This window comes from Scatophagus argus, chromosome 23, assembly GCF_020382885.2.
Source record: "Scatophagus argus isolate fScaArg1 chromosome 23, fScaArg1.pri, whole genome shotgun sequence".
In the NCBI taxonomy this organism is placed as follows: domain Eukaryota; kingdom Metazoa; phylum Chordata; class Actinopteri; family Scatophagidae; genus Scatophagus; species Scatophagus argus.
Genome location: NC_058515.1, coordinates 5,157,828 through 5,171,659, shown reverse-complemented (window position 1 = coordinate 5,171,659; position 13,832 = coordinate 5,157,828). Strand labels below are relative to the sequence as shown.

The 13,832-nt window shown below is 44.3% G+C and overlaps 1 protein-coding gene across 7 annotated transcripts in view; it reads right to left on the bottom strand.

The window, feature by feature from the left end:
• kdm6ba (lysine (K)-specific demethylase 6B, a) overlaps positions 1-13,832 on the bottom strand; it is a 94,024-nt gene that overhangs the window by 19,418 nt on the left and 60,774 nt on the right. For 6 of the 7 annotated variants that reach the window (XM_046380421.1, XM_046380418.1, XM_046380420.1 and 3 more), the window contains one exon: positions 11,777-11,838. The gene's annotated coding sequence lies outside the window, so the exon portion shown is untranslated. Of the gene's footprint in view, positions 1-5,935; positions 6,514-11,776; positions 11,839-13,832 lie in introns of those variants that run through there. The other variant, XM_046380425.1, reaches the window with a different exon arrangement.

Here is a 13,832-nt window from a genome sequence, read left to right as displayed (position 1 = left end):
TTCGATAGATTTTGAGACAACAAAGAGAAGCTTGAGGCTGGCAGCGTCCAATAAACAAAAAGTGCTCCCATTGCGGCTGTTGGTGGTAAGCCTGTCAACATGCTGACTGGCTTGTCACCACATCATTGTTTCGGTCTAAAGAACCAAGAAGAAGCAAAGCAGACGTTAAGACGTTAAAACATTGATTTCCGGACCCCCCGGTGATACACTGAGAAGAGGCAGTTAGCCTACATTTTCATCTGCTTGTGGAAAAAGAAACAGAATGAAGAAGTGCAGGGGGGTGTGGTATAAAAATATGAAAACATGAGGCCCCTTTTGTCTCCTGCACCCTGACATCTGGGCCTGTGACACACAACTGAGTTACTGTAGTGCATCTCTCTCTCTCACACACACACACACACACACACACACACACACACACAAATATACACCAGATGCACGTGTCTGTGTGACGTTAAAGCCAAGGGGAACAGATCTCGGAGAGGAGAGGAAGCTGTCGTCACAACCACAGGAAGTAGGCCTCCCTGAGGGGTGTGTGTGCGTGTGTGTGTGTGTGTCACAGAGAAAGAGAGTGAGGACATGGGGAGGGGTTTTGAAGGCTAAGGCTTCCTGTTGAAAAGATATGAACTGTCTGTGTGTTCTGCAAAAGCGTTCTTGACAGTTACAAAGCAAATGAAAGTGAACGTACGTGACTAATATGGGAGTCTAAAGACGTGAAGTCGAGACAAAAAAACTGGTCGGTTTCAGTCACGGCTCCTAAAATACACCTCAGACACACAGTCATCGTGTGTGTGAACGGCACGTGTGTCCATCTCATGACTCACATAAGCCTAGTCAACAAAAGCAAGACAGTCAAATGACTTGAAAAGCCATTTACTTGGCTCTGACCCTAGGTGTTAAGTGAAAAGCCTTGTTTGCCCTCTTTTTAGCTTCTGGTCAAAGTGAATGACAAACATATGATTGCAGAATGAGGGTGTGTGTGTGTGTGTGTGTGTGTGTGTGTGTGTAGAGAATAGCTCCTCCTTCCAGTCACAGAAGTTCCCTGCTTCATTTTCACAGAAGCTCTTGTGTTATAGAGGAAACATTAATCAGGATTTCTCAACAGGTTTGTGTGCTTGCTTGCTGACTGTGTGCGAGACAGAAAAAAACAATGACTCAACACCGGCCTTGTAATCTAAAGAGAGGAAAACGGCATGTAAATCCCGACAAACCGGAAATCTGAGGGGACGTGGGTGTCTCACTGACAACTGTTGGTGGCTTGTTCCTTGTCGCTCTCAATTTCCACACTTGAGCAAGCCGAAAATCCCCCAAACTTTCACATTCTTTAAAAAAAAATTAATAATAATAATAAAAAGAAAATATGGACAAATACGAGCATCACGCTGCCTCTTTTCACATGAAAAACAGCCTCAACATCAGATCATCAAAATCCCCCTCCTTCATACTGCTATCTTTCTCCTAGTGCTTTAATTCCACATCCAGAGCGAACACACACACACACTTTAACCGGCTCGAAAATGCACTAAAGAGACTCTGCTCCCTTGGCAACAGCTTTGTCTTCACTAACAGTTATTAAACTAAACTCGAGAGGCAGAGTTAGACAGAGAGGAAAATTTTTTATGATCAGCCTGTTTACCGAGACACAGGACAGACTGACCTCACAAACACCACCCTCTTCCGGTTCCTGCCTGGCCGCATTATGTCTCATCAGCAGTGTGTGTGTGATTAAAAAAAAAAAAAAAAAAAAACAACAACGTGGACATGTGTGTGTTAGTCCCATATACATCAGTTAATGACAGCATGCGTACAGATGGCCAGCGCAGCGTTGTTTTTACAGTGGGTGTAATTACGCACTGATCATTTTGACTTTATCAGAACAAATATGACGCAGGCTGACCGCTTTGTTGTGACCGCACCACTTGTTCATTCAGTCCACAGAATCCAAGGACTGCTTACAGATTCCTTGAATACCAGTGCTGTTGATCTTTGGAGCTTTTTTTTTTTTTTTTCCACAAACGCTTTTTGCCAGCGTGGTCACGGCGGGGAAAAGTAGTCACAGGAGGTGAGGGGGGGTAAAAAAAGGAAGGAAAAAAATTATTTCCAAGGTGTGAGAATGTGTAACTGTGTATGAGTCACACACACACACACCTCCACTGCTGTGGCATCATCATCATTATCTGTGGCAAAGAGCCAAAGATAACAGAGACGGAGTGAAGCAGAGGGAAAACTTTCCCTTTTGCTCTCACCTGGTTCGACGGGCAAACAGGAGGTGAACGCCTTGTTACCTTACAACACAAGCTCGACTCACTCAGGATGGACTCAGTCCTGAAATTCTTCTTTTCCCTGAAATCGGAATTCAAAATACTGACATGTTTTTACATCGGCCCGTCAGCTCGGCTTGTGGCTGCATTTGAATCGTTGGCTCCCGTGAAAGCTCTCACAAAGTTTATTCCTCAACTTCTGGAGTGAATTATTCTGATCTGTTTTTCCTTAGCATTCTCAGGTCTGAAAGACAGCATAAGAGAACCTGGTGCGAGACCACAGCTGCGTGCCTGACCAATATTTACAGTTATGGCTGCCTGAGCCTCGTGGTTGGCTGGCAGTATGGCAGGGCCCTGCTGGTCCTTAGAAACTAATGAGAAATATAAAATAAGGACCATGACCTCATCCATACATTGCTGCTGATTAATGTAATCCAAACTGGTTTTCCACATTTCGAGTCTAGAATGCCTTGTTTTATGTTCATATGTATGTAGAACCCTTGATTTATATATTTTTATGCTCTTGCCTTTTTTTTGGTAATTTCACTTTATTTGAATCATATTCTGCTGCAATGACTCAATTCCACTCCGATCATTAAAACTTAATCATATTATATTTGAGCGCATGACGTGGCCTGCTCCTTTCACTATGCTCTTGTCTTTCACTTTTTGCCAAAAACCCAGTAGAACGAAAATGCAATACAGCTTCCTGTTTTGTTTTGTTTATTTTGAGGGGTGGGGGTGGGAGAGAGCAGCATCCACGGTGGGCAGTCTCTCGCTGCACGGTGGAATTCCACACTTGGTCGACTGAGTTTTTGACTGCCCCGACCAAACTCTAAAACTTTCATTCTGCTGTCAGGACGAGCTTAGTGTTTGCGTGCATTTCAGAAGCCCAAATAAATTGGCGGGCTCTTTATGGCAATACTGAGTGCATCTGATCACCACTATGGCCAGTTGTAATGCAATAATTTCACACTGCATTGCAAATACTGCTGTACTTAATGCCTATAATTAAACAGAGAACAATTGGAATAGCTATGATGGAGTCCCTGCTCTGTGTTTCTGCTGACACGAGGTGAAGGGAAATTCCTCAGCTGGTTTCCAACCATTGTGTCAGCTAACACGAAAGAGAACTCGTGTTTTAATGCCTGCTGACCTGTTGGGGTGTGTGGAGAGTGCTTGAGAAATCGTCAGCCTGGCAGATGTTGTCCCGCAACTCCCTTTGCCCCCCCCCTTTCGTTCTGTGTTGCTCTCTGGACAAGAAATGACACCCTTTACAGGAAAGGCTGCAACGACACGGTGCCACACAAAAGAGACGTTGCATGATCACATCCAGTCGCTTCCTCCCACCTACTTCCCTCTGAAACACACACACACTTGGTTGTAATTGGTTTGTATGATACGAAGAGGCAGGAGACCCCCCCCCCCCAAAAAAACAAAAAAAAACTTACTGGGCCATCACACACATACACAGCTTTTATCAACTGGCAGGTGAGTAAGCGCTTTAAGTCAGCCTACTGACCCATTTCCCATGGTGGCCACACGCTTAAGAGAATATCTTAATTAGATCAAAGTAACCCTCAACTTGCTTAGGACGCCCTGCAAACCCCCTCAACAAAGCTGTATAGTAGGAGGAGGAGGAGGAGATGGGAAATGGTCCTGACACTTTCACACACTCCTTTTCAACGTACTCAAACTGTGTGACTCACTATTGTTGAGTTAGCAGTCTCATTTCCACCGTCATCTCTCTCTCTCTCTCTCTCTCTCTCTCTCTCTGTCTCCACTGGCGCGCGTGTATCACTTCAGTATTCCTCCATGTTCGTCATCATTCGTAGTAAAAATGGGCGGCGATTGTTCATTCACACACACACACACACACGCTCCTATTGAGATCACGGGACCGACGGGGGCGGGGGAGAGCTGAGGTAGCGCACAGCCGGCCGGAGAAGAGTGTGTGTGGGGCGATTTGGAGCTTTAACTTTTTTACAACCTCCGACTTCAAACGCGGAGACAAAACGCGCCGCTGGTTGCCATGCCAATCGATCTGAACCGATCGGAAGTAAACCTTCAAAGGATTTCTCTTCTGTTTTTTTTGTTTTGTTGGTTTTGTTTTCTTCGCACCCCATGCCAGCACACTCCGCTCTTCCTGATCTGGTCCAATTTATTGCGGGCAATAAAGGGACAAATAAGCCCCCCTTCCCGCCCCGAGACACACATTCTCATCAACTACTTGTCCTGTGACCAGTGAAAAGAGGGTGCTTGTCGTTTAAAATCTGTGGGCGGTGAGGCTGTAATGATTATCAATATCAACAACCATTGATCATATCCCCGAAAGACAGCACCACGCCCCCCAACGCGGTGTCCTCGTTTAACTTTCATCGTTGTGCGTAATTTCGATTCAAGTTGCTCTAAACGCACGAGTCAAAAACAGAGACGCGCGCGCCGACTGGGTGTGTTCAGGTGTGGGGACTTGCCATAACCTCACCCAGCTTACTCCCGTGGGCTTTATTTACGTCAGAGGGAGCACGGGTCGTGATAAGAGCAACTAAAACTGTGTTTGAAAGTCAAACAGTCAGTGAGGATCGTCACTGTGGGCTACAGTTCCGCCTCTATGGGATAGTTAGATAACACATCACGATGACCAAACAATGCTGAGTGGTCAGACTTCAGTGTACGAACTAATGCCGAAACCCAGACCTAAAGGGCACCACCAAAACACCCCCCCCCCCAACAAAAACGAGAGGTAATGCAAATCACTTCCTTTCAGTCCGGCTTCTTTGTGTGCGTAAGGATTGACTGGGGGGTTATGGGGGTAGCAGCTATCCATTCACTTTATACGGCTGCTGACCTCAGTGATCCTGCCCACCCCCCACTCCTACTCAGCACAGCCACCCACTTCAACACACACTCACACAATGGTGTGAGATCTCCTTACACAGACAATTTTCTCTCCTCGTCCCCCCAGCTCTCCTTCCCTTTTCTAGCCATTGGGGATGATCGGGAGTTTTCAGGGCAATGATGACCAAACTAGGACCCCGGGAGTCCCAAAGCAATACGAGGACTAAGTCTACTTTGTACTCTAGTCAGCGCCACATCAGAAATTTAAATGGGCTTAATTCTACGCTCAGACAAACAGAAATACCCTCAATTCACTGAGGCAAAACCTTAAAAGTTCACGGGGGGGCATTTCACACCCATCCCCCCATCCCCCAAAAAACCCACAAACCCCAAATTCAACACGAAGTCAATTTACAGAAATTACTATGACCCACGTGCCCGGTAAAGATGATCAATCGTGTGATGTGAGGAAAACAATTCGCCGAATTGAGACAAACACACACACACACATGCGCGCGCGTGGGATTAAAGAGTCACCCGTGGTTGAGAAAAAACACGGCGAAATTCCCCCACCTCATCGATTACATTACAGACGACCCAGGGTTCCGCTTTAATTACAGTAATTACAATAATTCCCTCATTCACCGCTGTCCTGAATGACAACAGGGGCGATTTTAATCATTCACAAAACATAAAGCAACCAAACACAGTATCTAATGATAACACAACACACCGGGCATTACCATAATAAAACTGACTTTTCCACATCACTTACAAACTAAAACACACAGTCGACTGGACTTTTAAACGCTCCCAGTACATCCAGCAACACTCACCTTTTCCTTTCAGTATTTCAAATGGACGCTCCAGAAATAAAATATATATTTCCAATGTTAATATGTATGCGGTTCCTCGAGGTCTACTGTAGCCACGTCTTTGTATCCGCAAGTTTGGAGCTCCAAGCCTGCAGAGAAATTCCCGGCCAGCCGGTTGAGCGGAGAGCAGCCGCAGCTCTGTAATCCCTGTTAGTCTCCGCCGCTTCCTCTCCAAACAGCCATGAAACTGACGGCCGGAGAGTCTCTTTCTTATGTCCGTGATAGGCTGCTTCTTCTCTCGCTTTCTTTTTTTTTTTTTCAAAAAAAAAAATTAAAAAAATAAATCCTGCGTGTTATACTGTTTGATGGCTGCCTTTGCCGTGAGACAACCCCGCTCGCTCGGGTCTGTCTGTCTCTCCGCGTCGGGCTCCTCATATACACACACACACACACATAGAGAGAAAGAGAAGCAGCCGGGCAGGGATCGTATTGCGCCGAGCTCCGTTTTAAAGGGACAGGAGCCACGCACACTCGAACACACGCACGTCGAGACAGAGGCGTACACAGCAGTGACGTCACCGCCCGGCCCCGGAATTCCCTGACTGCGCAAAGTGGCAACGAGTCTGACTGCCGGTACCGGAGCTGCTCGGCCCACCCCCTCCCCCGATGGGCTTATTCATGCGTACTTTCGTTATTTATTTATTTTTATTTGTTTCACGCTGGAGCTGTTTTTAGGTAGACTCGCATATTTCCGCGTTGCTTTCTATTTTTGGCTGGAGAAGCAATAGCCCCTGACGCCATATTACCGAGGACAGATACAGTATCACAATGTTGATAGTAGATTCAGCGGACTATAAATGGATCCAAGTCGCAGCTAAGCAGGCTAAATGTTGCAATAAATAAACGTACGTAGGGCTTATAAGCCAGGCCTGCTCTGCAGATTGTGCCTTTGTAAAGAACAGACAGGAAGACAGCCTACTGACTAGACACATACAAATCGGTTTACCTGCTCAAACTTGTGCGACTTTTAGGGGAACTTTCACACTCATAAATCAGGAACAAAAAAAAACTATGCGTCCGTATTTAAACTGTTAATCAATGTGAAACATTTTATGCAAGCCTGTCCATAAGCTGGAAGACACTTCCTCACATATCTGATGGATTGTTTTATTTTACCTGATAAATTTACATCTGCTATATTTATGTAAGACTTTCTAAACTGGCACTGACGCGTTATAAAGGGGTTACTGAGCTGCATGCCTCACCAACAGCTTTAGCAGAAATTAGTAAGCATGTTATTTATGATTGAATTAAGCCAACTTATGGGTTTGCAACTGATCAATTTTGCTGGTGTTTACTAAGCCTACTAAGCTGTTAAAAAGAGTGGAATTTGACCCAGATTCTCTTTTCCAGTGGTCACAACCTCCACAACCTGCCTGGACCCCTACGTTTTACTCACACCAATAGCTCAAAAGCAATAATAAATAATTTTACTGGCCACGAATAAAGACGTTAGTGACAGCTTGTAAACCCCTTTTAAACAGTGTCTTATTAAAGAGAAGTACCTATAATTACTCTGCATGCAGTAAAACCTGTTTTCAGATACACCCGAACTGCTCAGTGAAGCTGGTGAAATAAAAAACGTACACTATATACACTATATGAAGATAAGCTTTCATATGAAGATAAGCTTTCAATGATTGACTGATTATACATGATATTTATGACATGAACTGCAGGATGAATTTAGTGTTTATACAGTGCAGTCTGTATTACACTGTGCAGAGTGTTTGTATGTGAGACCAACAGACCAACAAATAAGTGCATTCTGTAGAGTCTTTGAAGGCTGAATGATATCTAACTTGTGTCTTATTTATCATCACTATACAGCACGGATGGTTCAGACTGTAAATGAATGATATAAAGTTATAATGCCAATAAATTTCTTGTTCCTGTCCAGAAGGTGACATGAACATCTTAAATCTCACGACTGTATACACACACACACACACACACACACACACACACACACACACACACACACACACACACACACACACAAGAGCAAGAATTATATGCTATGTGCTCAGAGGCAGCAAGCTGACATCCTGAGTGAGGTAAACAAGGCTTTGAGAAACACAAATGGGTCCCTCTAAGGCCGGAAACATTTGTTCCAGCTTTTCCTTGCCAAAGTAACCATCCTGTACTCTGTAATAACGCCAAAGAGCTACATTGGTACAACCAACAGTATGTGTCACACACGCTACAACATGCACACACACACACATACACACACACACACATACACACACACAGAAAGGTTATATTTAGAAAGCACTGCCTCAGCAAGACAACGGGAGGCAAAATTAGTCGTGGCGGGGAGGATGGGAGTGTGTCAAGGATTAATGCTGTGACGATGACATAAGTATACACACACACACACACACACAGTTTATTTATGGCCGTAACAATGCTAAAAACAACAACGTAAAGAATAAAATCAGAACGTTCTGAAACCTGTCCCTCTCTCTCCTAACACAACAGGTTGCTCTCGGCATTTATGGAGGTAACTCAAGGCATTTCTGCTTCTATTAGTATGCGGTGAAGAATGACAAGGGTAATAAGTGTGTGTGCTAGATTCAACCCCCCCCAATGAAGTAATGAAGTAAGTGCCTGGCATGTGTGGTATGTACCACCACTGTGGATGTGGAGTCTATTGTCAAGTGACAATGAATGTTCAATAATGTGTTTTGTGTTGAGAAAGAAGAGGGATGCAGCACACAGTGGGGGTGTTTACGACACTGGGACGCGGCGTGCTCATACACGGATGTTTTCTTCTCTGTTTGTTAAAGGATGTATGGAGAAATCAGCACATACAATTTATACTATACTGGACGGTGAGCTTTACTCTAATTATTCTTAAAAAAAAAGTGCGTCGGCCAAATCGGAAGCATTTGCAGCTGCTAGCGTACCTGTAAAAGTGAGTAAAGTGAGGATCTAGTGACTGTAAAGCACCTCAAACTATCCTACCATGTGAATACACAGTAAATTTCCTCTGCATATGGATGGAAGTTGTAGCAAATGTTACAGTAATTAAGTTCCAGATGATATAATGACATACTCAGAAAAAGCCTACATGCTTAATGTTATAATCAGTATGTATATTATAATACATCAATTCAGTTGAACCCAAGACTTTTCATAACATCATCTGGAAGCTATTAAACCCTGAATTGCTGCAGTCCTTAATTACCTATCACAGAGCTGTAAACTAGTGCATTCTGTAGGTAGGCTGTATATCATCTGCTTCTCACCGTTGTGTATGTTCTCCATTCTATTTCGCCGCTGGTTTCTCCTGCACAAAATATACTGACTGTACAAATGTTATGCTGCTCATGCTGCTTGTTTTCACTGCTGCTTCTACTGCTTGTTTTATTTTTCATTTTAGTTTTTCTTTTTTTTAACTGAAGTTGGATTCTCATGTTGGTCAGAGTGTGTGGGATTATGTCACCACGACTTCCATCAGGTGTGTTGAGAGTGTGTATCAATTGTGTGACTCACCTCAGCTTTAGGTGTTTCAGTGTATGGTATGTGAGTCTGTGTGTGTGTGTGAGAGAGAGATTTCACTGTAAAGAGTGTGGTGGGAGACCATTGGCTCTCAGAAGTGAACAGGAAGGGGACTGCTGATTAATGTGGTCATGGGTGGGACTCCAGGGCACCACAAACATGGCCCCACACACAGACACACACCCACACACACCCTCTCACTGATTCTTTCAGCTGTTTCTCTCATAGATGTGCTGTGCATTATACAATAAGGGTCTGAGAAAGTTAAATGTATGCCTGAGCTCAATCCCCATCCTTCTTTTCCCACAAAAAGAGAAGCCAACACATTACAGTCTGTCCCAGGAGTCCTAAATATGTGCATGTGTGTGTGTGTGTGACAGGAAGGGACAATAAAAGGAAAAAAGATTTGTGAGGCACTGTCTTATAACTCACATGCATGGCTAGCAATCCTGTATTCGCATGTGGAAGGAAGGCAGGCACACGTGTCTGTGTGTGTGTGTGTGTGTGTGTGTGTGGTGGAGACGTTGTGTGTGTAATTAAAGAGATTGTGGACAAGGATGGCTCAGTTCTCACACTCCAAATATATATATATATATTTAGCAGCTCTCCCATGGGTACAAGCCCCAAAATTCCTGTCATACCAGCCCCACACACACATACACACACACACAAACTTAAAAAATAAACAGCATGTAATATTGGTGAAGAAGAAGAAAGTAAGTATGCATGTGAGCGAGTTAGTCGTAGGAGACTGTGTCCCTGGTACAGATGGTACTTCTCAGCCTCTGATATGTAGGATTGTGTGGGACTGTGTGTGTGTGTGTGTGTGTGTGTGTAGCATACCGTGAGTCAACCTTTTTGGGTACACTGAGAGACTGACAGACACGATAATAATCACCTCCACGCACATACTCACACACAGTGACACGACGAGGAGACAGAGAGCCACACACAGGCAGTCAGACACACAGACAGACTGGCTTAGCACACCCACATACTGTACAGCAGCCGTGTAGCTGGCTGAAAGAAGTACTACAGCCCTGATGATTAGGGCCCGCATTCAAGGAGAGAAGGGCAGATAAGGACCCTGGCTTTTGCCTGTAGTTTCTCAAATGCCCGCCTGAATGCAGCTCTATGGTAAGCTCGGCACCCCAGTCCTGCTTAATATATTCTCTGTCCCCAGAAAGTAAACTGCATTTAGAAGAGCATGAGGATTTTGGATGGCTCTGAAAGGAACACATATAGTTGTTGTACATGGTAGTTGAATTGGCTTTGGTGCCACCGTTACTACTACTAGTTGTTGCGGAGGGTAGAGTGAAAATCAGGTAGTATTACATGTATTTGCAAAACTAAACTTAGCTATTATTTTCTCAGTTAATCATTTGGTCATAAAGTAATCATGAGTTATGTCATAACAGTTTCTTAAAGCTCAAGCTGACTTATTTAAACTGCTTGCTGTGTCTGATCAGCAGAGGAAAATACTTTACTACCATTAAAGACTCAGAGAAACAGAGAATATTTACATTTGATAGACTTGAATTAGTAAGTGTGTTTGTTCTTCCAATTGACTGGATATTCGGAAAACACTCTCTTTCTTCTGTAATTATACTGGACTACCTGTTCCAAATATCGCAGTAAAGCTAACATGAGACATGGCTCCTTTAGGCAGCCATGAATTGAACATAGCAAGCAAATATGCCATCCGTTTATCTGCTCTAATGTGGCTTTGAAGAGCAAAGAGCTGAAAGTTCGATATCTGACTCAGAGGCCTCTTTGAAGACTTGCAGAACACACATCATTCAAAAGAACAGTTCATGTTTGTGAGACTGTAAAAAAGGAGCAGCGTCCCACTCACACCCATGATTTCACAACCCACTTAACTAATGAATGGGTGTGTGTGCGTGTGTGTGTGTGTGGTGTTGTCTCGCTGCTTTACTCCTACTCCTGTCTTACTCATTCTCTTTTCACACATCTCACCCTGCTGTCCTACCTGTCTATCCTATATGCAGTAAATTGGAACTTATGTGTGAATGTGTGCAACATTTATGTGCTTAATGTACTTCAGTATTACCTGTTAAATTAAATACTGATATCTAAATGCAGAAGGTGGACCAAACAATCGAAAAACTACATGAAACAGTACTCTGAAGTAGCACTGTTTTAAAAGCATAAAAGACTGCAGTATTCGCATGTGTAGGCGTGATGTTTGAAAGGAGCGACAGTGAGGTAATGACAGAATAAGCAATACAAAAATCAGCGAAGAAACCAAGCTGTACGCCGAAAGAGAGCTTTTACCTGGTGATCATGGGTAATGCAGTCTGTCTGTTTCAGCAGGCAACCATGACACGTCCCACCTCCTGAAACCACAACATGAATGAACAGAGGTCAGTCTAGAGGCCGAGCAGCGGCAGAAACAGCAATTTGATCAACATTCCCACACACTTTTACACACATAAAAATTCAGTTCGGCAACGACAATCAGCTATTTTAGTCAAGGACTTCTGTCCTCCACACATTGACGGTATAAAACCGAATTGACATTTGCACTGTTTGTCAAAACTAGGTCGAACACGTGTGTGACATTCCAGTGCGAGTTGAAGCAGTGGTCAGCGATTCATCGGCGCTTTAGTCAAAGGTTAAGAGATCAACACCTCGTTCTGTGTGCACAAGTCAGCATCAGCTCATTTGTTATTCCAATTGCTTGTTTCATCATGCACACATGACGTTTGCTGACTATCCTGTGGTTATGATGGTGTCGATATGTCATTTGGCAGCGTGGCTTATGAAACGGGGTGTGTGTCAGCCAAAATGCACAGCGGGGTCTGGACCAGCGCAGTGGCCATCTGTGTGTGTGTGTGTGTGTGTTTGTGCCTCATGTGCCGCCTGTTCAGTGATTCACGGTGTCAGTGCTGGGCCACATGACTGAGAACAGGTGGCACTCTGGCGTACCTCCCCACCCCCAACATACACACATAAAAAGGAAAACACACACACCTCCGCTTGCACCTTCAGAACACACAGTACCTGCGATTCTGCTTAAACACTAAAACGAGTATGGTTATGCAAAAAAAAGCACCTCACACACACGCACGCGCGCACACACACACACACACACACACGAGGAAAAACTGCCAAACTTTCTATTTCTTATGCACTCACAAACACAAAACGTGCCCTTTTAACAAATGGCTGTGGTTAACACTATTCAGAGTCTAAATGTCACTATGTTTCTTATCCTCCTCCTCCTCCTCACACTTCACATGTAACCCCATCAGCCTGTCCTCTCTCTGCTTCTGTGTGACCTTTGACCTACATACAAGTGACACTGTGTCCATTTTCAAGGTACAAGGTTCATCTGTTTATCATCTATTTCTACAACACAGACACACGCTATGATGTCTGTGCTAAAGTGTTACCATGGAACGGCAGAGTGAATGATCTACTAAAGACTCGTGGATGAAGGAAGGAGGTGTGCTGCAAACCAATCTGTCCAAGTTTAAAACCTCCCTCTCTTTCAATCCTCTCACCTTTCATTCTTCTACTTTCTTCGTCTTTCTTTGTCTCGCTCTGATATTCTATCTACAGGGCTGCAACATAAAACACGCCCACACATGGCGGCTTCCATATGTTTCTATTGAGCGTGGACGCACAGAACCAACGCAATATACACCGCCTGAGGCCCTGAGGCTGCGCGCGCGTGTGTGTGTGTGTGAGTAACAGTTGTGTCAATAGCATGCAGATATAGCTGGCTCAGCCTTCACTGATCTTGCAGCCTGGTGGTTAAAGCTACAAACCTTTGAACTCAAGGTCAAAGGTCACTCCCCCCTAAAGGGTCACAGCTGGCCGCACTGTAAAGGTGGACTGACTGTGTGTGTTTAGGTGGGTGAGGCACAATGTGGGTGAGCACAGCCACCTTAAAGGAAGGCATGCCAGAGACAGCAAAAGAGTGTGCTTTGATGGCGAATTTGTTGCATGGGTGTAATGTATTCTTTCATGACACATCGAGCAAATGTCACAAGCTTTGACATAATCATTTGACCTTGATCAATATCAGGGCTGTGGGGGGTGGTACTGGGAAGCTGTTGTGTGAGAAAGATAAAGAGACGTTGACAGTGAAAGAGAGACCTTGAGAGGGGGATGGGGGTGTGTGGCAAGGCATAACATGAGGACAAAATTACAGAAAAAAGGTAAGGAAGAACACTTGAATTTATAACAGAGACAGATAAAGGCAGAGAACATGTGAGAGGAAAAAAAACATGAAAGAAATAATGAAAGGCTGAGCAAGTGAGAGATGGAAAGATATAGAAAGCGGTGTTTCTGTGAAGGATTACCAGTGGGTGCCTCATGCTCT